Source organism: Oryx dammah, unplaced genomic scaffold (assembly GCF_014754425.2).
Source record: "Oryx dammah isolate SB20612 unplaced genomic scaffold, SCBI_Odam_1.1 HiC_scaffold_2, whole genome shotgun sequence".
Lineage (NCBI taxonomy): Eukaryota > Metazoa > Chordata > Mammalia > Artiodactyla > Bovidae > Oryx > Oryx dammah.
Window position 1 is genome coordinate 118,670,419 of NW_024070186.1, and position 27,411 is coordinate 118,697,829.

Genomic DNA, 27,411 nt, shown 5'->3' on the forward strand with positions numbered 1-27,411 from the left:
TAATTACAGTCAGGTGTACAAGTCTGGCTTCATGTATTCTTATTAGTACAGCATCACATTCTTATCACTTTTACTATTTGGCTCTAATTGCATTTTCTGCATAAAATTTCTATAGGGCTTCTTATTGCATTAACATTATTATGTACACTGCAATTTGCAGAAATGTTAATGTTTTAAGAGAAAAATTTATTACACACTCCTCAAGAAGAAAATTCACAATTTTACTTCTGTATCTGTGACCCTCATCCTTTCCATATTTTACTTAAAGAAAAACATGTTATTTATTTATAGCTCCTTACTTTGGCCACCTCATGCAAAGAGTTGACTCACTGGAAAAGACTCTGATGCTGGGAGGGATTGGGGGCAGGAGGAAAAGGGGATGACAGAGGATGAGATGGCTGGATGGCATCACCGACTCGATGGACGTGAGTCTGAGTGAACTCTGGGAGTTGGTGATGGACAGGGAGGCCTGGCGTGCTGCGATTCATGGGGTTGCAAAGAGTCAGACACGACTGAGCAACTGAACTGAACTGATGGGGTTTAATAGTTGTACCTTTGAGGTTCTTAAGATGATGAAGTTGCTTTCTCAAAAGAACCCCTGTTCATTCCATGAGTATATTTTCTTTTTATCCTGATTGTTTATATCTCCATTCCTCCATCCACCCCTTCATTCATCTGTCCATCCATGTGCATAATATTTTAGCAGTAAAGGTAGTTTATTCATACTGACTCACTTGTACACATATCGATTCCTCAGCTGAGTATTTGACAAATTATAAATGATTCTTAGAAAACATATCCTTATTAACTGATTTCCATTACACATATGTCTTGAAAAGTGTTTTCAGGTGCATCCTTACTCAAAACAGTAATAATATCTTATGAGCTTTATTTTCTATCAGGATATTGGAACGATGCCAGTCAGGATTATTCATTATTCAGTTGTCAGTGTCTATTTCACCATTTTTTTTCTTGTCTTTGACGTATGAGTTGATGGAAATAGATTCTCCATTTTTCTAATGAAAATTTTCAGAAGAAATAGTTCTTTTTACCCAAGATCTGACATCATATTTTTATGTTTCATGTGAGGAAATAAACAACAACAAAAGAGTTCTCCTAATTAGAATATCTCTTTGACTTGAATGGTTCAGTATAGCATTTTTTCCTTTGAATTTAGTTTTTCTAGTGGAAATCATTTAATTTCTATACTATTATATGCTATATTATAAAAATATCATATCATATTGATAAGTTTAAATTGTTAGCAAGTGAGTTGTAATTGACATAAAAATCACTAGAGCTAAGTGATTTTTCCTAACTAAGGAAAGAATTATGGGGTAGAATTGGATAGATCAATTTTGGCGATTATTATAATAGACACATGAGAGAGAATTGACTAATTTGGTGATAGGTCCACCAAAACTTGCTCATGGATTAAATGGGGTGGTAAGGAAAATAAGAGATCAAAAATGTCTTATTGGATTCTTGTTGAATTAGTCGATGGATGTAATATCATTTCCTGACATGAAAAACACTATTTGGTATGTGTTCTGGGAGATAATTTCATTTTGGAAGTACTAGGTTCTAGATGACTATAAAGAATTCTACTTCTACAAGTGATGGTAACTTTTCTTCTACTTGCCCAATATTATTTATATCTATTTAGTCTTAATTCATTAGCTAAAATAATAGAATAATGTTAACTGCAGTCATCTTGCTTATTATGAAGATCAATACTAAGAATGATGTCTATTATTGATTATGGGGAATTCATGTTAACATTTATTTTAATTCTTAAAAAATGTTTTAAGTAAGCCCTATAACAACTTTCCATCATCCAGTAAACAAATATTATTTTTATTTTTGATTTAGAAATATAAGATAATTTTAACATATTTTGATGTTATCTATTAATTTCTTAATAAAAATCATGATTGTATTTTGGGTGTAAAATTATATATAGCTGAATGGAATTTTTCTTTTGGATTTTGCCATGAATATTATAGATACTGATGTATAGTACTGTTTTTGCACAAAATAATATCATGTTTAAAGAGATTTCATGAGAAAACTTAAGAAACTTACCATCTTTTGTTAATAGAAATTAATTTTTTTCTTGAGTATTTGTAAGAATGCAAATGTAAAATAACTTGCAAAGAAGGCTGAGCACCGAAAAATTGATGCTTCAAATTGTGGTGCTGGAGAAGATTCTTGAGAGTCCCTTGGACAGAAAGGAGATTAAACCAGTCAGTCTTACAGGAAATCAACCCTAAATATTCATTGGAAGGACTGATGCTGAAGCTATGTGAAGAGCAGACTCATTGAAAAAGACCCTGATGCTGGGAAAGATTGAAGGCAAAGAGAGAAGAGGGGGGCAGAGGATGAGATGATTAGATGGCATCACTGACTCAATGGATATGAGTTTGAACAAACTCTGGGAGATAGTGAAGGACAGGGAAGCCTGGTGTGCTGCAGTCCATGGGGTTGCAAAGACTCAGACGCCACTTAGTGACTCAACAGCAAACATTAGTAGGTATATTTGTTAAAATTAAAAAGCCAGTGTTGATATAATTAACCAAAGTCCACATTTTATTCAGAGTTCTTTAGTTTTTACCCAATGTCTTCTTCTGTCTTGGGATCTCATCCAGGATACTGCATTACTTATAGCCATTATGTCTTCCTAGGCCCCTCTTGACTGTGACAGTTTCTCATACTTGCCTTGATTTTCATGACACTAACAGTTTTGAGGAGTGTTGTTCAGTTACTTTGTAAAATATCCCTCTACTGAGATTTGTCTGATGTTATTCTCATGTTTAGTTTGAGGTTTTGAGGTTGGTGAAATAAGACCACAAAGACAAAATGCCATTTTATCACTTTTTGTCAAGGGTACGTATTATCAGCGTGCTGTCACTTATCATAAATTTTGAGCTTTGTCCCTGGCTGAGGTAGTGTTTCTCAGGTTTCTTCACTGCAAAGTTATTCATCCCCTCACCCCCTGCTTCCATAATGTATTCTTTGGAACAACATCACTATGCATAGCCCATACTTTCAACATGGGGAGTGGTGCTCAACTTTTTCAGGGTGGAGTATTTACATATATTATTGGGAATTTTTCTGCATTGGAGATTTGCATCTTCTCCACCTCTCTATGTTTTATTATTTATTTGTACCAATTTGGATTCATTCATGGTTTTTATTGATTTCTTGCTTACATTGCTCCAGCTTTGGCCATTGAGTGCATTTTCAGTTTGCTCTTGTGTCTGACATGTTCTCATCAATGTATGTGTATGTGTAAAACTTTCTTCTTTTATGGTGCTACAAGCCTCTTCAGATTTTTATTTTTCTAAGTTTGTTGAGGTATGTTTTATGGCACACAGTGCAGTCTGTCTTGGTGAATATTCTATGTAGTTTTGAGAAAAATGTGTATGTTTTTGTGTTAATGAATTGACGTAGTCTGTAGAATATTATATCAAGTTGATTGATGGTATTATTAAATTCAATGATACCTTTACTGATTTTCTGTCTCCTGGATTTGTCCATTTCTGATACAAAGTGTTGAAGTCTCCACTTATGGTAGTGGATTAATCTATTTTTCTTTGCAGTCATATTACTTTTTGCCTCACATAGTTTGATATTCTTTTTTTATTAAGTGCATGAACGTTAAAATTATGTCTTCCTGAAGAATTGCCCTCTTTATCACTACATAATGCCTTTCTTTATACCTGATGAAAATCTTCTCTCTCAATTTTATATAGCCCCTTTTTCCTTCTTGATTGACATCTTGATCGATGTCAGCATGGTATATTTTTCTTCATTAATTTCCTTTTAATCTATATGTGCCTTCATATTTAAAGTGGGTTTCTAGTAGACAACATATAGTTGGGTCATGGTTTAAATCCACTCTGACAATTTCTATCATATATTTTACTTGATGTATTTAGACCATTGATGTTCAGAGTGATTGCTGGTATAGTCAGATTGATATCTACTGTAGTTGTTATTGTTTTCTATTTGTTGCTCTTGTTCTTTGTTTATGGTTTTGGCTTCCACTAATTTTCTGCCTTTTGTGGTTTCGTTTAGTGTTTTATGTTATTCCACTTTCTCTCTTTTCCTAGTATATCAGTTATATTTATTTTTAAGTTTTTCTTTGTGGTTTCCTCAGAATTTGCAGTACACATTTATAGCTAATCTAAGTCCGCTTTCAAATAATACCATACCACATCATAAATAGTGTGACTACCTTATAATAAAAAAGTCTTTTTTCCTCCCTCCCTTCTTTGTATTATTACTGTCATTCATTTCACTTATATATAAGCATACCTAAATATACATGCATACACATATATATGATATACATAAGCACATGTACTCAAAAACACTTGGTATTATTATTTTAAGTAATTCTTACCTTTGGTTCTTTATTGGTAAGGTTTAATTTTTTCCCTCTTGCTTCTTTCAAGATTTTTTAAAAAATTTGATTTTCTTCAGTTTGCATGTAATACATTGAAAAGCAGAGACATTACTCTGCCAACAAAGGTCCATCTAGTCCACATTATAGTTTTTCCAGTAATCATGTATGGATGTGAGAGTTGGACCATAAAGAAAGCTGAGCACTGAAGACGCTTTTGAACTGTGGTATTGGAGAAGACTCTTGAGAGTCTCTTGGACTGCAGAGATCAAACCAGTCAAACCTAAAGGAAATCAGTCCTGAATATTCATTGGAAGGACTGATGCTGAAGCTGAAGCTGAAGTTCCAATACTTTGGCCACCTGATGTGAAGAATCAACTCATTGGAAAAGGTCCTGATGCTGGCAATGATTGAAGGCAGGAGGAGAAGGGGACGACAGAGGATGGGATGGTTGGATGGAATCACTGACTCAATGGACATGAGTTTGAGCAAGCTCTGGGTATTGGTGATGGACTGGGAAGCCTGGTGTGCTGTAATCCATGGGGTGGCAAAGAGTCAGACATGACTGAGCAACTGAACTGAACTGATTTGGTGAGGTGGTTATTTATCTTACTAGGTGCTTTCTGAGCTACCTGGAACTATGTTTGGTGACTGAAATTACTTGGGAGAAATTCTTTATTGTCTCAAGTATTTATTCTTTCTCTTTTATCTCCTTCTGGTGTTTTCATTTCACACTTGTTACACCTTTCATAATTATCCCACAGTCTTTGGATAGTCCCTTATCTTACTTTCAGCCTATAATCTCTTTGCATTTTCAGTTCAAAAGTTTCTATGTGGGCTTCCCTGATAGCTCAGTTGATAAAGAATCAGCCTGCAATGCAGGAGAAGGCAATGGCACCCCACTCCCGTGCTCTTGCCTGGAAAATCCCATGGACGGAGGAGCCTGGTAGGCTGCAGTCCCTGGAGTCACTAAGAGTCGGAAGTGACTGAGCGACTTCACTTTCACTTTTCACTTTCCTGCATTGGAGAAGGAAATGGCAACCCACTCCAGTGTTCTTGCCTGGAGAATCCCAGGGATGGGGGCGCCTGGTGGGCTGCCGTCTATGGGGTCACACAGAGTCGGACAAGACTGAACTGACTTAGCAGCAGCAGCAGCAGCAGCAGCAGCAGCAGGAGACCCCTGTTCGATTCCTGGGTTGGGAAGATCTGCTGGATAAAGAATAAGCCACCCACTGCAGTATTCCTGGGCTTCTCTTGTGGCTCAGCTGGTAAAGAATCCACCTGCAATGTGGGAGACCTGGGTTCTATCCCTGGGTTCAGAAGATCCCCTGGAGAAGAGAAAGGCTACCCACTCCAGTATTCTGGCCTGGAGAATTCCATGGACTGTATAGTCTGGGGTTGCAAAGAGTCAGCGGCAACATTTGTTACACCTTTCATAATTATCCCACCGTCTTTGGATGCTCCCTTCTGTTACTTTCACCCAAAATCTCTGCATTTTCAGTTTGAAATTTTCTATTTACATATCCTCAAGCTCAGACATTCTTTTCTCAGCCATGTCCAGTCTACTAATAAGCCCATCACAGGCATTTTTCATTTGTCTTACTGTATTTTTGGCCTCTAGTATTTCTTTTTGATTCTTTCTTTGAATTTCCATCTCCCTGTTTATATTACCCATTTATTCTTGCATTTTGTCTACTTCCCCATTTACTGTATTCATCAGGGTTGTTTTAAATTTTCAGTCTGATAATTCCAACTACCTTCCTATGTTTGATTCTGTTGTTTGCTCTGTCTCTTCAAACTGTTTTTTTTTCCCCCTTTTAGTATGCTTTGTAATTTTTTACATGATAGTCGCATGTGATGTACCAGGTAAAAGTTACTGCAGTAAACAGACCTTGAGTAATGTGGTCTGCAGTAGATAGAGCTTAAATAATGTGGTAAGGTGTGGAGGAAAGGGAAGCTTTCTCTAGTCCTGTGATGAGGACTATGTTTAGTCTTTTAATGAACTCATACCTTTGACCTGTAAACACAAGTTCTTCTCAGGTTTTGCCCCCTTTAGGTGGGACAGGATGGTTAGACTGGGCTGCATGTGGTATTTTCCTTCTGCAGGTCAGTTAGGCTCTGATAAAATCTCAGTGGTGCAGTCATTGATAAACTGGTTTCATTAAGGGCAGTCTTGTTAAGAAGAGCGCTATGGGTGCTCACTCGCTACAGTTGTATCCGACTCTGCAACCCAATGGACCATCGCCCTCCAGACTCCTCTGTCAATGGGATTTTCCAGGCAAGAATACTGGAGTGGATTGTCATGCCCTCTTTCAGGGCATCTATCCCACCCAGGGATGGAACCCACATCTCCTGCAGCGCAGGCAGATTTTTTACTGCTGAGCCACTGGGGAAGCCTGAGTTCTAGGGAGTACTTGGAAATGGTCCATTTTCCATTTTTCCCTTCCAGAAGCATGAGGGGATTTTTCTCTGATATTCACTGTGAATGAAAGTGAAAGTCACTCAGTCGTGTCTGACTCTTTGCAACTGTACAGTCCATGGGATTCTCCAGGCCAGAGTACTGGAGTGGGTAGCCATTCCCTTCTCTAGCGGATCTTCCGAACACAGGAATCGAACTGGAGTCTCCCACATTGCAGGCGGATTCTTTACCAGCTGAGCTACCAGAGAAGCCCTATTCACTGTGATTACCTATTCCAGTTCCTGTGGGTAAACTCATAAAAGTATAAGGGCCCTCCTGTCGTAAGTTCCCTTGTAAATTTTCTCTCTCAGGCTTGTCCAGACTACACTTCCAGCAGTTCAGGTTTTGCTACTTCAGTACTGATTCCAGCGGAGATGCCTGCTTGGGGAAATCTGCTGATCTGCTGATCCTTGCATTAAAAAAAATAAGTTTAGATATAAAATCAAGAGTATCTTGGGATTTTAAAAACAGTTTGATATTAGAATTAAATTTTTGTATTGCTGTTTTATTTAAATCCGTCATTCACATATTTCCTCTCACTGATTTATATCATACTTATAAACTTTTCTCAAAATTTCTAATGTATACATCTCTGACTTTCACACACTTTTACATAGTTTGCTTCTATATGTAAGTCAGCACTCTGTTCTTAGTACATTTTCTGAAGATAAATATTATATTTTTAAATGATTAGTGAGTTTCTCAAATAAGAATAATTTATACTCTTTATGTATTTCTGTATAAATATTGAACATTTTTTCTCATGAAGTTGTACCACAAATGGAGTAAACTTAAGTTTATTCCTCGACTCTTCCTGAGGGACAGTTACAGCTTCCTAGGGATGGTTCAGTCCCTGATAGGATCACTGCTGATAGTAGGGCCCTGCCTGACTTACGATGGACATGTGGAAATAAATTTCTGTGTTACTTTAGCAGTGGCAATTTAGTAACTTCTGTTTCTATTGCAAGCCTCAACCTCTGCTAAGTTGTGTGAATATTTGTCAAAGATGGCTCTTACAGAGTCACTTTAAATGATGTAGGTTTGTTTTATATATGACATTTATCAAATTCAAATCAGTTTTTGTTTTTCATGAAACAATGGAAATTTCCATGGAAGCATGTGAATAACACGTGATGAAGACCTTACCACTTTAGTGATTTCACAGTTTAAAGTGAAATGACCAGAAAAGTCATTGTTAAGTGAGTTAAAGAATAATTCTATTTTCTTATGAGAAAAGTAAAACAGCTCTAGAAGGGAAAAAATGACAGAGCATTAAAAGTTTCCAGGTGACCCTGACATTGAATCTGGGCATGTCTTTCACACACATACAGACACACACCCACAAAACACACAACTTATTTCATGATTTTGGAATTGTAATTATAATGATTAGAGTACTGTTTACGAATGGAAACAAATTTCTAAAAGAGAATTTAATCATGCAGTATCTTGAATGCTTAAAAATCATTTGGTTTGTATCTATTTTGTTTGCCATGGAGTTACTAAGTATATGTTAAATTTCCCTAAAATATTAATAGGCGTACTAGACTTTGACATCTAGTTTTGGTTTGGAGTGACTTTTCCGCTACTCCAGGTGTTTCCTTGCCTATTGTTCTTGGATTCCTATGCTTTTTCTTACTCTTAAAACTGTAAGAAATGTCTCTGTTCTACAATGCTAGTTTATGGTGAGGGTATTTTCGAGGCAAATGAAGTGCAATAAATGAAACTGCCAAGTTAATGCAGAGGCTCCACAAGAACTGAAATTTTTGTCCTACAATGAATTATTTTTTTCACATTGTTTAGTGAAAAAACAACCTAATAGCTTCTTTCCTGTAGCTGAATAAGCAGTTATGTGGTTATTCTCATGTTTTAAAAATATCTCCAAAGACTCCACCCTTCAATGAAGTTTAAATAGTGTGTGAAACACAGTAACAGAGAGAAAATACAAAATGTGGTTTTCACTCCTGAGGTATAAAGTGGGCAAACACATACTATTCAAAAATGATATTAATACATATGTACATCTCTTTCAAAAGCAAGACGAAATTCCATAAACCCACAGTCTTTGAATAAGAGGCATGTGCCCACTGGGATGCTAAATTTGCATATCACGGGCCAAGTGCAGCACAGATGCCAAGGGTGACTTCTGGATGAAGGTGTCACCCGTGAAATGACAAAAACTGACTCCTTGCATGTCTACCTCCCTGCCGCTGGTAACTAAGTAATCCTGTTACTTGGCTGATTTCCTAATAAACTACAGGTGGGCGGGTGTTGAGGTTGTGCCATGACAAATCATCATCTGTTAGATCAAAGTGCAGAGGGAAGAGTGGCAGGTGCGCAGTATTAATAGCTACATTTATCACCCCAGTCACTTAATAGTTGCTTCTGGTGTGGCGCCCTTGTAGCACTGCATTTCATGGACTCCAAAAGCATTTTGATGAAGCATAATGTGCTCCATGCTGGCAGATTCTCATGTGCTAAGTGTTGGGTCTGTGTGCTTCATTCCCTAATGAGGTACTGGTGTAGCAAACAGATATAGGGAACCACTTGTAAGTGAGTTATCATTCATGTAGCTCTTCTGTGAACAAATATTAGCATTTGCCTTTATATTTTTAATATGTGTTTGAAAATAAAATTAATTTATTCATCTGGTTTTTATAAATATTTTCCCATATAAATATTTATATCTATTGCTGACATTTATCAATTGCCTTCTGTATATCAACCGGGTATTTATTTAGGCTTTTATATATGTGTGGTTTTAGAATAGTTCTTTTGTAGAGATTATTGTATAGTTGTAAGTAATAATATATTGGCTATAATTGTAATCAAGTATTAAAGAATAACAGACTAAAAACAGACTAAAATTATGAGAAACTTAAAAGTTTAGTTATATTGTTCTGCTGGATGAGGAAAACCTTTTATAGTTAAAGGCAAATCAAAGACATAGAGCACAAAAAGTTTGGAAATTTTTGGTAATTTTCTAGTACTATGTGCAATAATATATCAGTGGCTGAATGTTCCAGTGTATATTCTGATTCTGATGTAAATCTTAAACTGCGTTTGATTATATATGTGTATTTGCGTGTGTTTTTGTATTTTAGAAAGCCTGTAGAAAGCCTCGGAGAGGAAAACAGGATGGGGAAATGATGAGAACTGTTATTTGTATAATATGTAATGAGCACACACTTGAAGACTACTTTTGTGGATATTCTGATGAACTTGAGTAAATATGCTGTTCTTGTATTCCTTTCTAGCCTTTTTCTGCCAGTGTGGGCCAGGTCACCCATGTGTTTATAATTGTTTCTGGACTTCCATGTGGTTGTCTGTTTCCCAAATTATGGTTTTCTTGGCTTTGAAAATGTCACTACATCTGTCTCATTCTAACATCCTGAGATGCAAATATTAGAACACATGAAACTAAAAACTGGGAAATAATCAACATTTTATACGTTTGGGGTTTAACATAGATGTAAAACAATATTTTCTTTTGGACCTACACCTGTTGTTTGCAGTGATGGAATGTCATTTAACACTATGTTAAAATGTATAAAAATATAAAATCTAAGACAAGTTATGGAAAACATCACTTTTTCTAGTTTGTTTCAAATGTCTAAACAGTCTAATGCAAATTTGTAAGTTTAATTTCAGTAAAATTTTTAGAAAAGGAATAATTGTTGCTCCTATATATTAAAATGTGTTAGATTTTGACCCTAGAGCATAGTGAAACGTTGATATACTTCTTATATAAAAACAGTTAAGTCATCTTTATCTTTTTGCATTTCTCCAAATATATCTCTGTGCTTAACTGTCCAAACCTGGAAACCACAACTATACTCCAATAAGCTGTGCAAGAAGATGGAGCTGTACTGCTGTCTTCTGAACATTTTAGCATTTGCTATCAGCGGACCTCACTGTCCTGTTGTCATGATACCTGTTGAAGAGATTACTAGTCCTGCACCCCGAGCCATCCTCTACTTCTCTACTAGTAGGATTGTGGCTAAAATACACTTTTTAAGCTTTCTTGTGTCAATAGTTAAGTGAGTCCCTGTGACTAGATCTCATCAGTAAAATGGGAGAAGAAGTGATATGAGTAAGCTCTGAAACAAAGCTTTTAAGCTGGATATTTGCCTCCTTTACGTTCTCTGTCCTCTTTTGCTCGCTGGCTGAAGATGACAGTGAGGCGATAACAATTAGAGAGGAGCCGCAGATGTAAGGAGCCTAGGTCATTGACTATTAATATTAACACAGCTCTTGTCAACCAGAAATAAATACCCTGGACCGTTAACCTAAAAAGGAAACATCTATTATATTCCACCAATACACATTTCTAAGTATATTTATTCCATTATATAATACTGTTATATATTTATTACAGCATTTTAATTTAATCCATGTGCTATGATGCCAGTGTATGAAACATGAACTAAAATCAAGACAAACATAGAGATCCGGCAGGGCCAATTACTAACTCGAGTCTGCTAATGGTGGGTGTTGAGGGCATTATGCTGAGACATTTTGTGAATTCCTTAGGATGCAGCCCTACAAACTGCCATGATCAATCAGCACAGCTGTCACAGGGAGTGAACATAGAATGGTTACAAGTGTTTCACATATTCACCCAACCTGTGGTTGTGGTTGTCTTGTCTATAAAATTAAAACATTGTTAAGTATTACACACAACATGCAATATAGGAGGCTTTGTCTTTAGAGATTTGGAAGTATCAGTTTTTATAAAATATTTAATGTTCTCCACAATAATCATATATCTGTTAACGTCCCTTCCTGTAATATCACAATTTCTTTCTTCCCTCCATTCTTTCCTCCAAACCAAAAGTTTGAAAATTTAAAACAAATCATTGTTTTCTTCTATATGTTTTTGGAAGATTAAAACTTAGAACTTTATTTAAAAAGCAGAGTATGGAATCTGTCAGACAAGTATAATTTAATATATTTAACATATTTGACATTATATAATTTAACATATTTAATGTAATGTAGCTTTGAAGATACGTATATTGGAGGGAATGTTGTGAGGAGAAAAATGGATGGAGTTTAGCACGTCATATGCAGCGCACTCCGGGAATGAGAGGGTAGCTTTATGTTTCAGTTTAGAATGAGAGAAAGCTCTTAGTGGGATTTTAATATGAAAGTTGCGATGTAGAGAGGATAGAATGGGATAACTGGAGGACTAGGAGAGAGAGTGGCTGGCTCTGAGGGAGGGCGATACCTCCATGTGACAAGAACAATGAGAGTTTAGTCTGTCCCCCACAGCCCCTCATGGCACCCATGAGGATGACCAGACTTTGGAGGGCAGCATGTTGGCAGTCTGGACATAAGGTGCTGATGCTCCAGCATCGGAAAAGCCTGCTGTGACCAAGATTTGTACTTTAGAGCCAGAGCTGCTTGTCAATGGACCCCTTAGGTGAAGGCTATGGGCACTGGAGAGACCCTTATGCCTGAATGAAAAAGTTCCTTCCCTCATTTCTTTTAATACCACAAATGTTTATTTATACTTCTAGCCCCACTCTAATAGAAAGCAAAAGGGAAATAGACTTAAAACATACATGAAATAATCTCATACCTTGAAGTGTAGTAGTTGGGAGTTATCTACATTGGTTGAGAAAAATCCATGTGGAGTGAAATTTACTCCTGGCACCTATAAAAAATGTGGGATCTCTGAATTCATCATTGACTTTCATCCAACGTGAGTTCTGCAGTAGCAAAAGAGATCAGTGTCAGTATACAAGTTGTTCTGTGTTTACTTTTCTTTGTGTTTACATTATATATATATATATGTATATATATAGATATATAATCACTCTTTAATGTTTTGGTTATGTAAGATAGTAAATTAGGGAAAGCAGGGCAAGGGACATAAGGAGACTTTATAGTATTTTGCAGTTTTCTTGTAGGTCTAAAATTAGTTCAAAATAAAATATTAAAAATTAAAAGGCACAGGTTTTCAGAAATCAATCTTAGCTTGGAGTTATTTAATATAGTGTTTTAAAAATAAACAACCCAATGCTCTTTATAGTCTCTACAATAAAACATAGGAATATACTAAACTTATAAAGGCTGAGTCATCAAGAAATACTTATATATTAGCACAAAAGTTATTATAAAAATTATTTTACAAGGTAGGCTTCAGTGGGAAATTCACCAGAGGAACATCAAACAAGGCTCCAGGAACATAAGGTGCTTGTGTACATGTTTGTTGAGCAGAGTTGTTGGTGGAGGTTTATTCAAGAAGTATTGTAGAAACATGGGTGTTACTAAGGAAAAGTTTCAGAGATAGGTATTGTCAGAAGAAAACTCCTGAAGGGTGTGAATCTAAGCTGAATGATGTGAGGGGGCTGAGATTTGGTCTAGGAATTTACAAGTGAGAATTTCACATCAGTGCATGATGAGAAAGCAAACTGAATTGTTAGAAAAGATTTGCCTGTGGGTTTTTAAAATAATTATTTATTTGTTTATTTTTTGGTTGTGCTGGGTCTTGGTTGCTGTGTGCGGGCTTTCTCTAGTTGCAGAGAGCAGGGGCTGCTCTTCAGTGCAACGTACGGGCTTCTCATTGCGGTGGCTTCTCTTGTGGAGCACAGGCTCCAAGCATGTGGGCTTTGGTAGTTGCAGCACATTAGAGTACAGGCTCAGTCACTGTGGGATGTGGGCTTTAGTTGCCCATGGCATGTGAAATCTTCCCAGATCAGGGATCAAACCTGTGTCCGCTGCATTGGCAGACAGATTCCTCTCCACTGTTACCACCAGGGAAGTCCTGCTTGTGGTGTTTATGTCTCTGAGTATGGACTGGGGTGGTACTGGGGCAGATTTGACTTTAATATGAAAAGAATTAAAAGTAAGTCATCAGAGCAATCATGGTCAAAAGAAACTGACATTTGAATAAAATGGCAGTATAGACGTACAGATGTGAAAAGGAGAACATCTAGGTCAAATAGTCACCTTAGACTACCCTAGCATGAAAGTACGGCGTGTGGTTGGTAGAGTATAGGTGAAGATGTACTTGGTACCTAGAGTTAAAAGAAAATGAGCCTGTGAGCTCATTGAAAACTGGTTAGTATCCATTAGCCTTGAAATCTGAGGAGCCTCTAGAGATAGATACTCTGGGATTTTGACCTGGACCCTCTCTCTATCTCTTAGAGTAGTGATTGGAAAAGTGTGGTCACCTGGCCAGCTCCATAACATATACCTGGGAACTTAAATGTACCACCCCAGACTTAGTGTATCAGAAACTTTGTGCTGTGGCTCAGCAGTATGTGTTTAACAAGCTCTCTAAGTGTCTATGATGCCATTGACTTTGAGAATTCTGTCTTGGAATAAGTCACTTCCATTTATACAAATGAAATTTATTCTGTAGACACTCATAGCTCACTAGTTTTTGACCTTTCCTTGTATACCTATTAGGTATACACTGAAATTTTAATCTAAATACTTTCATCAAGCCTTTTCAAATCCATTCTGTTCATGTTTTTTCCCTGCAAATCCTATCAGAATGACAAAGAACATTTGACCCTGTCAGTTGTTAACATTAGAAAAACTGATGGTAGAAAAATAATAAAATTGTCAGAGTTGTTGAAGGATGCAAAGAACTAGGGTTAATTTCATCTGTTAAGTAACTGATTGAATTGACAGCACACCAAAAATTTTGCAACAAGTTATATTGTACACTGAGTGGAGTGAATTAATTTAGGAAAGAGTATATTGTCATACATAAGCATTCCTAGCAAGACTTCACTTGCACCTGTTAAACTGTTTCAAAGAATAAAAAATGCCTGTGCACTCAAGCCAGAAAATTCTACTCACTGCCAGCTTCACTGTGAGGTAAGATGCAATTGGCAACTTAAAGACAGATCAGCAACCAATCCTTTCCCCAGAGTGTCACTTAAAATAACTGACTTTTTTTTTCCTGTTATGAAAAAAAATCAACCAGCAATCTGTCACGTTTTTCATTTGCATTTGCCAAGCAGCTGTATTTACAGAAAGCAATGGCCTAATTTTTAAAATCTTGATTTCTAATTGAGCAGTTTGGTGGTCTAATGATTTTAGTTTGTGAAACTCGTAAAATGCATGGGCCAAAGTAGCTTGAACCGTTTCCCTCTTTCTTCTCTTCCATGTTCTCATTATTTATAATGAGTCTTCCCAGAAACCTTTCAGTGCGTTCCTTGCTGAGTGCATGGACACTGGTGAAGCGGGGAGATAATCAACTCCAGGCTGGGACTTCGAAGCCGCGCCAACAAGCTACTCATGACTCCAGCAGATGTTTCTGCTTTGGGGGGCCAGAAGAAATTTTATAGGGTTTTTCCTCCCTTTTGGGGAAAATTGCCAGAACAGTCAAGAAATGGGAAATATATAGGCCTGCTTGCATTTCCAAGTTGGGAGGGATATTATGTCCAATAAAAGGAATCTTGAAGAGAAGAATTTCTGAAGACACCATCTCACAATAGCCATGTAAAATGTTCACCAGGAAAAAGAGGAACCATGAAAAGCTCACTTGGCTTCAGATTTCTCTGTATATTGAAATCTGTATGAATGTTAGAGGATATAGAAATAATACCTATTTATAATAAAAACACACGTGGGAGTCAATAAGGACTTTACCCTTTCCCTCACCAAAAGACACAAATGCAGGACTCTAAATTTCTTTACTGCCTTTTTAATTTGTCTGTCTTTCATAAAATAATTTAAATTATGAATCCACTGAGGGAAAGAATTTTGCAGAAGGCCTCTGAGCCTTTTTTTTTTAATTGACTTTGAACCACATAGTAAAATTTTGTTTCTGAGAAGAGCACAATTAACAAACACTTTCCTGAATGCAGAAGTGTGAGATTAAAAGCTATCCTTGACTCTGGTGAACTTTTGGATCTTGAGAAAAGCCTAGGTGAAAAATCATGTGATTAACATCCGAGATAACTGGTCACGTGAAATGCATGTGACGTGAAACCCTGGAGCTGTGCTGTGCTCTAGTTCTGGGGGTCAGAAGTTTCACTTTTGAAACAGAGTCCAAACTATGAGGGAGAGAGAATGCTAATAAGCCACTTGCTAGACTTATTTATGTAACTGGAGGTGAAGAAGATGAGCTTGGAGAAGAAGGCTGCTGCAATTCTCCAGGGTTTTTCTGTGTAACAAAGCTGTCTGCTAAGAACCAGGAATAGAGACCTATTAGAAAAGCATTCTGCTAACCCTTAACTAAAATATTCTGATGTCATAGGCTCAAAGTCATGTAGAACAGCTAACTCAGGGCATATGATTGACTAGAAATAGTAATGTAGTCTGTCTGTTTAGTAACTCAGAGTTACTTATAATTAGTCACAGCTTATGTTTCATATGTTTGACAAGAAAAACATTTGAGATGCTTCTACTGAGGAACTGTACTATGAAGGAAATGTAGCATCTACCTACTAAAGTTCTAATGGACTTTGTGGACTTCAATATCCATTAGTTGATTTATTGTTAAAGATGGGAATGTTAATGAAGGTCCCAGCAAACCTCTCAGAACCTCCCCTTGATCTCTGAGAGGAGGAAACTTCTACCTGTTATATGTGCTGTATAACTTGTTACAACATTTTAGTGGCATCCCAATTACCTAGTGTATTTCAGCTTCATCTAAGTTAAGACTTGAAGGTTGAGTTATACTTTGGCCAACCTGAGGAATCCCACGGACAGAGGAGCCTGGCGGATTACAGTCCATGGGGGTCACAAAGAGTCAGACAGGACTGAGAAATAAAGCATGAACAGCCCACCAAACTGAGGAAACATGTAGAAAGACTCGGAGCTGAAACAAAAGCATTTGAAAAATAAAATTCATATACATAAATATCACATATAGTGTCAGGAAACGGATAAGGGTAAAACTAGTGAGTTATGCAGGAACAAGGTAAAAATGGACTTCCAAACCATAGAAAATGGCTTGGAGGAGAATAAGAAGAGTCTCAGTGTAGCCAGTTGCAATGGTGTTGGAACAAGATGTTACTCTGAGTGAGAAAGTGAAAGTGAGAATTAGAGAATGTTAAAAGTTTTAATTGATCAGACTTGCACATTGATTGCATATGGGAATGATGGAGAAGGAAGGTCAAAGATTATTTATAGTTCCTGGCTTGAGCAATTGGTTGGATAGGAGTATGTGCATGCTGAATCACTCAGTTGTGTACGACTGTGATGCCACGGACAATAACCCACTAGATTCCACTGTCCATGGATTTTTCTAGTCAAGAGTATTAGAGTTGGTTGCCATTTCCTCCTCCAGGGGAATCTTCCCAACCCAAGGAATGAACCCATATCTCTTGTGTCTCTTGCACTGGCAGACAGATTCTTTACCACTGAGCCACCTGGGAATCCCTGGAAAGGAGTACCATTCACTAAAACATTTGCAGATGTGAAGGGGAAGATGGATTTACTTCCAGCACTTGACTATAGAACAGTTATTTCTAGGCATCCTCAGTGTGTATGTGTGTGTGCTGTCACTTCAGTCATGTCTGATTCTTTGCGACCCCGTGGACTGTAGCCCACCAGACTCCTCTGTCCCTGGGATTCTCCAGACAAGAATACTGGAGTGGGTTGCCATGCCCTCCTCCAGGGGACCTTCCCAACCCAGGGATCGAACCCATGTCTCTTAGGTCTCCTACACTGGCAGGCAAGTTCTTTTCTACTAGTACCACTTGGTGTGTTCCAAACCTGTCCATGGTCCATGCATATTCTGTTTTAGCAACATCCTGAAAGTGCAGTGATCAAAGGTAGGCTGATTGCCGGTGCCACGCTCCCTGGCTGTGCTGGCCCCCTAATTGTCTTCTGGGCCCAGCAGCTAGTTCTGCCCCTCCACAGTGCCCATGGACACTGCTGCTGGCCCTTACTGAAGAAAGGAGAGGTGTTCTGCTCCAAATTATCACCCCAAACCAAATCATCATGGGTTATAATGATGGCATTCAACTTCTGGTTACAAGTTCTCTTTGTTAGAATTTCAAAACTAGTTCTTCAAGATAGATAGAACTAGTCTCTCTCCCTTCATTTCCCCTGCTATCTTCATTTCTTCCCCTGATCACTCTGAATTTCCTTCTTCCTAGTCTAGAACACAAAGGCACCATGTACACAAGTTATGGGAAAACACCAGCATCCGCTGTGGTCACCTGCTTTCCAGTTCTACCAAAAGCAAGAACACAAGTCTTCCTTTGAGCTAAATTGGGACACCTTGTTGAAGTAACCACATCTTATGGGTTTTTATGCCATTTGGCCATGGGTCATTAAAGAAGAGGGTCCTTGAAGCTCAACCACACGGTGCTTCTCAAACTGTTGATGTGTGTGTGAATCACAGGGAGAATCTGTTAACAGGCAGATTCTCAATCAGTGGTTCTGGGAACAGGGCTTTGAGCCTGCCATTCTAACAAGCTTTGGAGTCATCTGCAGCCCATGCTTTGAGGAGCAAAGTTTAAGGAATTTTTAAGGAAAATTTTTTTTTCTAGTTTAAGGAATTTCCTCAGAGTACAGGGGAAGGAAGAAAGGCATTTATTTACTGCATGGCAGTGTGTCTGGTGTGGCTTACATGTTAAGTTAGTGACAGTCTCATGAATAGAAGAACGAACTTCCCCTACTCTCCCTCCACTGTAATCAGCAGTATTTCCCTCGAATCTATCTTCAAACGTTGGTAATGTTGGTATCTCATTTTGGCATCTAGAGAAGCTTTCTGCCACTCACTATGGAAAAATCTCCCAAAAAAGGTGATGAAATTAATATTTGCTAATATTTGGGGATTTGTTGCTAATTAAAAAATAAAGATCTGATATTTTGCTAACCATCCATGATACTGTGTATGTGGTAATTTATTAAACCTGTGGAAATGTTCACATAACAGATATCCTTAGCTGAAGTAACTGCTTAGAATATGGTTTCATGCTATCTAATAGAAAGATAACTATAAAGTAAAATCCTGTGCATTTATTTCTTTTTAAAGATAATTGAATTGACAGTTTCGGTTTTAAAATTTGTTTTAATACATAGATGGAATTTTCCTGGAAGAAAGATACTCCAGTCAGGCAGAAAGCCTTCTTCATTCGCCTATTATCTTAAAAATGTGCTTCTAAAGCAGGAAGGTTAATGAACCCTAAACCTGAGAGAGCAGAAGAATTGGGGTGCTGAAAACTGGAGTTCAGCAACACAAAAATAGGACTATCCAGCAGAGAGGGGGATTGCCCCCTCCGACAGAAACATCTGGGCCCCAATTCATACCTGGATTTCTTTATGTCTCATCCTTCTCCCAGCCCCTCCCTTCCTAATGCGGCTGCTCAGGTTTACACAAGTGCTGGCAGAGAAGCAGATGGACTCCACTCACGGGCTGGGGAAGAGCCAGAAAGACTAATGCAAGGTGCTCCCTTCTGACCCTGAGGTGACTGCAGACTTGATCAAAAGGGCTCTTTCTCTCCAGGGAGGAGAGATAATGCAGTCCTATTGCCGGCTGGAAACATGCCCTGTCTTTCTGAAGGCGGCCAGTTCAGCTGTGGTTTGTATGCAGAGTCCTCAGGAGGGTGTGCTGAAGCCATCAAACCCATATCCCCTGGAATGTCTCCTGGGATTCAGACTCTGGCCAGAGAACAGAAATGAAGTAGCTGTTTCCAGCGATTTACAGTTCTTCTAAATATGAGAAGGAAAATGTGTGGAGACGTTTGAGCTCAGCAGGGTCCTTGCTGAACATTTTAGAGAAGTTCCGGTTGCTCCTGGCTGCATCTTGTAATTTTGCATCTCTGTGAATATTCTACCATTTGAAACCTTTCAGGAATATGAAGTCATTCAGAGAGGAAAAATCCCTTTTTTGTTAACCAGCAATATTAATATTTATTGGAAATCTTAAACTGTCTTCCCAAATTAATATCTGATTAAAAAGCCAACTGTAGAGCCAGGAGGTCAGATGATGTACACATATATTCAATTCATAAATCTATCGAAGAGAAGGGATTAAAGAGCCCTTCACTTACATCTAAAAAGTTAGAGAGGGCTGTAAATGGGATCTATTAACCATGTCTATGAGAATTTATATATACGTATAGCCCTAGGTTAAATCAAGCACTAGGTATAATATAGAATATAAAATACTAATCATTTACATTTTCTTTTGTAAGAGAATATGTTTTAGTAGAGGAATTCATTCAGTATTTGCTAAATATACACATTTAGTTGAGACATGAATAGTACAGTAGGAAGGGAATTGATAGTGGTTGTGAAACACAAAGACATAGCATTAGTTTATGGTAGTGGATCCAAAGTGATTTCTTTTTAGCCACATAGGATCTCAGTAAATAATCTGTAAGCCTCTCCAGAATAACAGAAACACATTTAAAAATTGTATGGGTAAAGACTAAAGAAAGTGAGTCTATCCTGTAAATTCAAGGACTCACAACTGGGAAAAGTTAGGTTTACTATTATTAGTTAATACAGTCTATAAATTGGTAAACATTTCTATGTCTTATTACTTACATATTTTAAACCAGTGAAGACATTTAGAGCTTGCCTAGATTACATTGCTGTCTAGCAATGGTTTGATTGTATAGAATGAACTATTTGGCTCACTCAGATTGAAGATTTAAGTCCTAAATAAACCTTCAGATATATTTTGTTTGGTAGTTCAGTATTGCTGTAGTTGCTTTAAGGAAGTATAACTTGATTAAGCTAGCATTGATTTTCTAGTTTATGGACGGCCCTGTCATTACTTATTCTCTTACTCATAGCTTCTTCGCACATTTAAATTAGTTGCCTAACCCTTGAGGGCATTTGAGTTTGCAGTATGGCTTTATTGTCAGACTTCAAATGTTATAATCCTTCCCTTAATGTTGCACACTCTTTGAAAGCAGCACAGTATTTTCCTTGATTTCCTAACAGTAATTAGCACAGTGTCTTAAGTAAATGGGTATTTCTTTCATATATTCATCTAACTCACAAATCTTTTCTATGCACCTATTCTGTTTTAGATAACACACTAGTCAATGAGGATAAGGATGTGAGAGACAGTTCCAGAACTCACTCTTAAAAGTCTTAATAGTTAAGCAAGGTAGGATTTGCTTATTTATTGATAAAATATGTCCTATCTTAAATTCTCTTGTATCATAACTTAAGAAAATGAAAGGATTACCATTCTCTTCCCAGAACAAAATATATTAAAATAAGTAAATGTTATAGACTGAATTGTATCTTCTCACAACTCATATCTAATTCACAATTAAAGTTCTAGCCCTTAGTACATCAAAATGTCACTGTATCCAATATGGCTGATGACTTTGCTATACACATTTTCCTCATGTCTTTGTATGGCAAAGAAAGAGAATCCCAGAAGAAACCACCCCTGATGGCACTTTCATCTTGGACTTCTAGCCTCCAGAAATGCAAGGAAATAAGTTTTGTTGTTTAACCACCTAGTCTATGTTACTAGCAAGTTAATACAGGGTGGTATTTTGTTATTATTTTGGTTTGTTTTTGTATATCTAATTTGATTTCAGTTCATATATAAAAATTCAAATTGCCACGAAGCTAAAACTACTCAAAAAAGTCTTCAAATACAAAAAAAGACAGCAATTTAGTTTTCAGTTTACTATAAATTTTATAGTTTTGACATTTAAAATCATAACTTCTAAATTCTGATCAAAACCAATAAATTCTTGGTTAGCATATGCCTGAGTATTTTTGAGAAGCTCAAGGTAAGTTCACCAAGAATTGTAAATAGTAGTGATTTGGTAATGTTAGAAAATGAATCAAAGATCAGTAAAACATGACACCGTCCAATAAAATTTTGTTTTGTTGTACAACAAAACAAAAATGAAATAAAATAAAACAGCTAGAAGAAAATGAAGAATGTTTAGATGATGTTGGATATGACAATGACCTTTTATCACAGTACTCTTTAGATACCATAATCTATGAAAGAAAGAATTTAAAAATTTTTAAATTTCAAAATTAAAGTATTTTTTTGCAATTAAAAATTTATGCTCTGAAAAAGATAATGTCAAGAGCATAAAAAGACAAAACACAGGTTGGGAGAAAATATTTACAAAAACATAAAAAAGTGTTATCCAAAATAAATAAGGAATTCTTAAAACAATAGTAAAAACACAACCCATTAAAAAATGGGGAAAACACCTAAACAGACACCTCATCAAAGAAGATACACAGATGACAAGCAATCATATGAAAAAAATGTTCAGCATCACCTGTCAATAGAGAATTACAAATTAAAACAACGTTATACTCAGTTCAGTTCAGTTGCTCAGTCATGTCCGACTCTTTGCGAATGTTATACTACTGCCTATCTGTTAGAACAGCTGAAACCCCAAATACTGCCAAGGATGTGGGTCAATAGTAACTCTGATTCATTGCAGCCACTTTGGAAGACAGTTTGGCAGTTTCTCATAAAACTAAATATACTCTTATCATATGATCCAGCAGTCATGCTCCTTGGTATCTACACAAAGGAGCTGAAAACTTATATCCACACAGAAACCTACATGCAAACGTTTATACCAGCTTTATTCATAGTTGCCAAAACTCAGAGGCAACAAAGATGCCCTTCAAGGTGAGTGGACCAAATAAACTTCGGTACACACATTCAATGGAATATTATCAACCATTAAAAGGAAATGAGATACCAAGCCATGAAAAATATGGAGGAACCTTAAATACATACAACAAAAAATTGTAGAAAGGAAATCTGAAAAGGCTGCATGCTGTATGATTTCAACTATATTGCACTCTGAAAAAGGCAAAACTATGAAGATAGTAAAAAAACCAATGGTTGTCAGGGGATGGAGAAGAGATGGGGGAAGAGGGTGGTGGAGAAATGAATAGGCAAAGCACAGAGAATTTTTACAGCAGTGAAACTATTTTGTATGATACTGTGTTGGTATGTGTGTGCTGAGGCGCTTCAGTCATATCCAACTCTTTGTGACCCTATAGACTGTAGCCTGCCAGGCTCCTCTGTCCATGGGATGTATATAACATGGCATTTAACATTTTTTCAAACCAATAAAATGGACCACACTGCAGTGTACAGTAATGTAAACTCTGGATTTTGGATGACTGTGATGTGTCAATATAGGTTCACTGGTTGTAACAAATGTACGACTCTGATGGCCGATGTTGACCATGATGGAGGCTATGCATGTGTGCAGTCTGGCAGATATATGGAAAATCTGTGCCTTCCACTCATATTTCCATGAAGCTAAAACTACTCAAAAGAGTCTTCAAATAACAAAAAAAGAAAGCAATTTAGTTTTCAATTTATTATAAATTTTATAGCTTTGACATTTAGAATCATAACATCTAAATTCTGATCAAAACCAATAAATTCTTGGTGAGCGCATACCTGAGTATTTTTGAGAAGCTCAAGGTAAATTCACTAAGAATTGTAAATAGTAGTGATTTGGTAATGTTAGAAAACGAATCAAAGATTAGTAAAACATGACACCATCACACCGTCCAATAAAACTTATACTTGTGAAGCAAAAAGTTAAGAATGTATCCAAAGCTAGGCATTACTAGCTTACATGCAACCCATCCTCTGGAGCCCAGTTGTATGTTCCTTTCCATTTCATTTCAGTTCAGTTCAGTCGCTCAGTCGTGTCCGACTCTTTGCGACCCCATGAATTGCAGCATGCCAGGCTTCCTTGTCCATCACCAACTCCCGGAGTTCACCCAAACTTATGTCCATCGAGTTGGTGATGCCATCCAGCCATCTCATCCTCTGTCGTCCCTTTCTCTTCCTGCCCCCAATCCCTCCCAGCATCAGGGTCTTTTCCAGTGAGTCAACTCTTCGCATGAAGTGACCAAAGTACTGGAATTTCAGCTTTAGCATCAGTCCTTCCAAAGAACGCCCAGGACTGATCTCCTTTAGAATGGACTAGCTGGATCTCCTTGCAGTCCAGGGGACTCTCAAGAATCTTCTCCAACACCACAGTTCAAAAGCATCAATTCTTCGGCACTCAGCTTTCTTCACAGTCCACCTCTCACATCTATAAATGAACACTGGAAAAACCATAGCCTTGACTAGACAGACCTTAGTCAGCAAAGTAATGTCTCTGCTTTCGAATATACTATCTAGGTAGGTCATAACTTTTCTTGCAAGGAGTAAGTGTCTTTTAATTTCATCGCTGCAGTCACCATCTGCAGTGATTTTGGAGCCCAAGAAAATAAAGTCTGACACTGTTTCCACTGTTTCCCCATCTATTTCCCATGAAGTGATGGGACCAGATGCCATGAAGTGATGGACCCAGATGCCATGATCTTCGTTTTCTGAATGTTGAGCTTTAAGCCAACTTTTTCACTCTCCTCTTTCACTTTCATCAAGAGGCTTTATAGTTCCTCTTCACTTTCTGCCATAAGGGTGGTGTCATCTGCCTATCTGAGGTATTGATATTACTCCCGGCAATCTTGATTCCAGCTGTGCTTCTTCCAGCCCAGCATTTCTCATGATGTACTCTGCATAGAAGTTAAATAAGCAGGGTGACAATATACAGCCTTGACATACTCCTTTTCCTATTTGGAACCAGTCTGTTGTTCCATGTCCAGTTCTAACTGTTGCTTCCTGACCTGCATATAGGTTTCAAGAGGCAGGTCAGGTAGTCTGGTATTCCCATCTCTTTCAGAATTTTCCACAGTTTATTGTGATCCACACATTTCATTTAGGGATATTTATTCTATATCCATTTATATCTGTCATTCCTTCCCTTATCCTATCCATTTAATGTGTCCCTGATGGTCAGTTCAACACATATTTATTGAGCAAAGTACTCTGCTTGTTCTGAAGATTATGGAAAAATGAGGGGCCTAATACAAACGTATATATAACCAAAGTAAATTGTAGAATGTACAAATGGCATTAGAGGATAATCAAGGGAATTCATAGTGAGAAAAAATGAAATCAAGGTTAAAAGTATGTGGAAAGACTTTGGAACTTTTGAAAGATGGACAGTATGTCAGCAACAGAAGTGGGGAAATTGTGATTAAGCAATGGAAGGAATCGGGACTTCCTTGGAGGTCCAGTGGTTAAGACTCTGCACTTTCACTGTAAGGGTCTCAGAGTAGATCCCTGGTTGAGGAACTAAGATCTTGTATGCCATGTGGTGCTTGTCCAAAAAAGAATACAAGGAATAACAAAGGCAAGGGAACTTGAGACATGTTCTAGATAAAATGAGTAGCCTATGTTGGTGGGAGGAAAAAATGAAAAAAAAAGAGAGACTTGGAAAAGACAGTTGGAAATATTAGTTATCTAGAAGATATATGGTTGAACAAGATGAATTCCCTAGAAGTGTCTTGGTATGGAATGTAGAAGTAATAGAAAACCAGTAAAGGAACTTAAGACATAAAGTGACTATTCAGAGCTGTGATTTTAGGAAGATTAATATGGTCATACTTAAAGAAGGATGAATTTGTTACAAGAGGTTTGAATAGTACAATTTATATACTCAATTTGAGATACAACTGAGAAAATTTGCATATATTCTTATAAATAGAATCGTATTTAATTTTTATATTTGTAGCTATGCTAAGGTAATAGATACTTAATGCAATTTTTTGGACAATTCTTTTGTCAAGAAAACCCCTCTTAAAGATCTGTAATCTCCTTTTTATAGTATGGATATTTATATATAAATTTCAAGCAAATTAAATATACAATAAAGTCAATTCTACAATGTTTAACACCTTATTGTTTTGGCAACACTTTGAAAGGTAGAAAAATGATGAGGACATTATTCTTGTTGTTCAATTCATCTTGATCTGTTTTAAATTTTAAATTCCTGGACTGATATAATTTCTTTGTGGAATTTTAAAAAATGTTTATTCAGATATTTAGGTTGATTAAATGTAAGGCCTATAAAAATCTGTGGACTAATGATATAATATAAAACCTAAAACTCATTGTAGTTTAACTCTTTGAATGTTTATTCAAGTTATACATGAGATTATGGACAAATTCAACTAAAGAATAAAGGACTAAAGCAAAAGCTGTGTCTTTCTTTTTCAGTAAGAAAGCAGTAAACTTAGCATTCAGAGAGAGGATAATTTCTGCTTAGAAGATGATTGTGTAGGTGAATCCCCTAAACTTGTCCTAAGTGAATTGATTCTGTATTCACTGCATAAGTAACTGGTCATGTGCTTAATCTAAGGCCAGTAGCAATCATGTGCAGCTGATGATTTTATATAAAAAATTTAATTTACTGACCAAAATCTAATAAATACATCCTTATCCAATCTATGGGGCTTCCCTGGTGGCTCAGCAATAAAGAAGCCACCTACAGTGCAAGACATACAGGAGATGTGAGTTGATCCCTGGGTGGGGAAGATCCCCTGGAGGAAGGCATGGCAACCCACTCTGGTATTCCTGCCTGGAGAATCCCATGGCTAGAGGAGCCTGGCAGGCTACAGTCCATGGCGTGCAAAGAGTAGGACATGAACTGAAGCAACTGAGCATGCACACATCCGGTCTATGAAGCCTGAATATTTGAGAAGAGACAGAACTGGCAATTACGAACAGACATAAATTCAATTTTAAACAAATTGTATACTGTTCCTCAAGTTTTTTATATAGAAAATAAAGCAGTATTGCTTACATGACTAGTGTTTTGTGGGTCTTGAGATTTTTCAGAGTTATCTTTTTGTTTAAAATAGTTAGACATTGAATCAGCAATATGACTCATATTGATAGTTGATACCTTCTGCTATTTTTTTTTCTTTCTGTCCATGACAATGGGAGATGTTTGGTCGGACAATATGATATTTGTTTTTTTCTCTGTTCTTTCAGGCCTAATTTTTTCAAACTTTTATTATATAAAATATTTTCTTGGGTATAGTAGTGTAAGTTAAGAAAAGTATGAAAAACACATAATATTCTTACCATCTAAAAGTCTATCCACCATTCACAATTTAGTTAATTTTTGTATTATGTTTTCCATCTGTAAAAAATTAATATACTGTATATAGTTTCACGGGATTTCCCAGGTGGTGCAGTGGTAAAGAATCCACCTCCCACTGCAGGAGATGAGCATTTGATCCCTGGATTGGTTAGGAAGATTCCCTGAGGAGATGACAACCTGCTCCAGAATTCTTGCCTGGAAAATCCCGTGGAGAAAGGAGCTTGATGGCCTACAGTCCATGGTGTCTCAAAGAGTCAGTACATGACTGAGTGATTGAGCATACACACACATATAGTTTCATAACTTTGCTTTTTTTTTTATAACATGTCCTGTATAATTTAAAAATTATCAGTCCATGGGGTTGCAAGAGTCAGACAGGATTTAGCAACTAAACCACCACTACCACATTAGTTATTAGTATTATACATAGTTACTATACCATTTAATGATTATACAGAATATATTAGAGAAAAATTTTATTCTATTGAAGTTTCCAAAATCCTGAAATTTTTCTATTATAGATTTTCTCTACTGCAAATAGAAGTCCTGCCACTATAAATACATAATTTGAGGCTCTTCCATTTTCTAGGTTAAATTATCATAAGCACAATTTCTGATTCAAATATTATAAACATATTTAAACCTCTTGA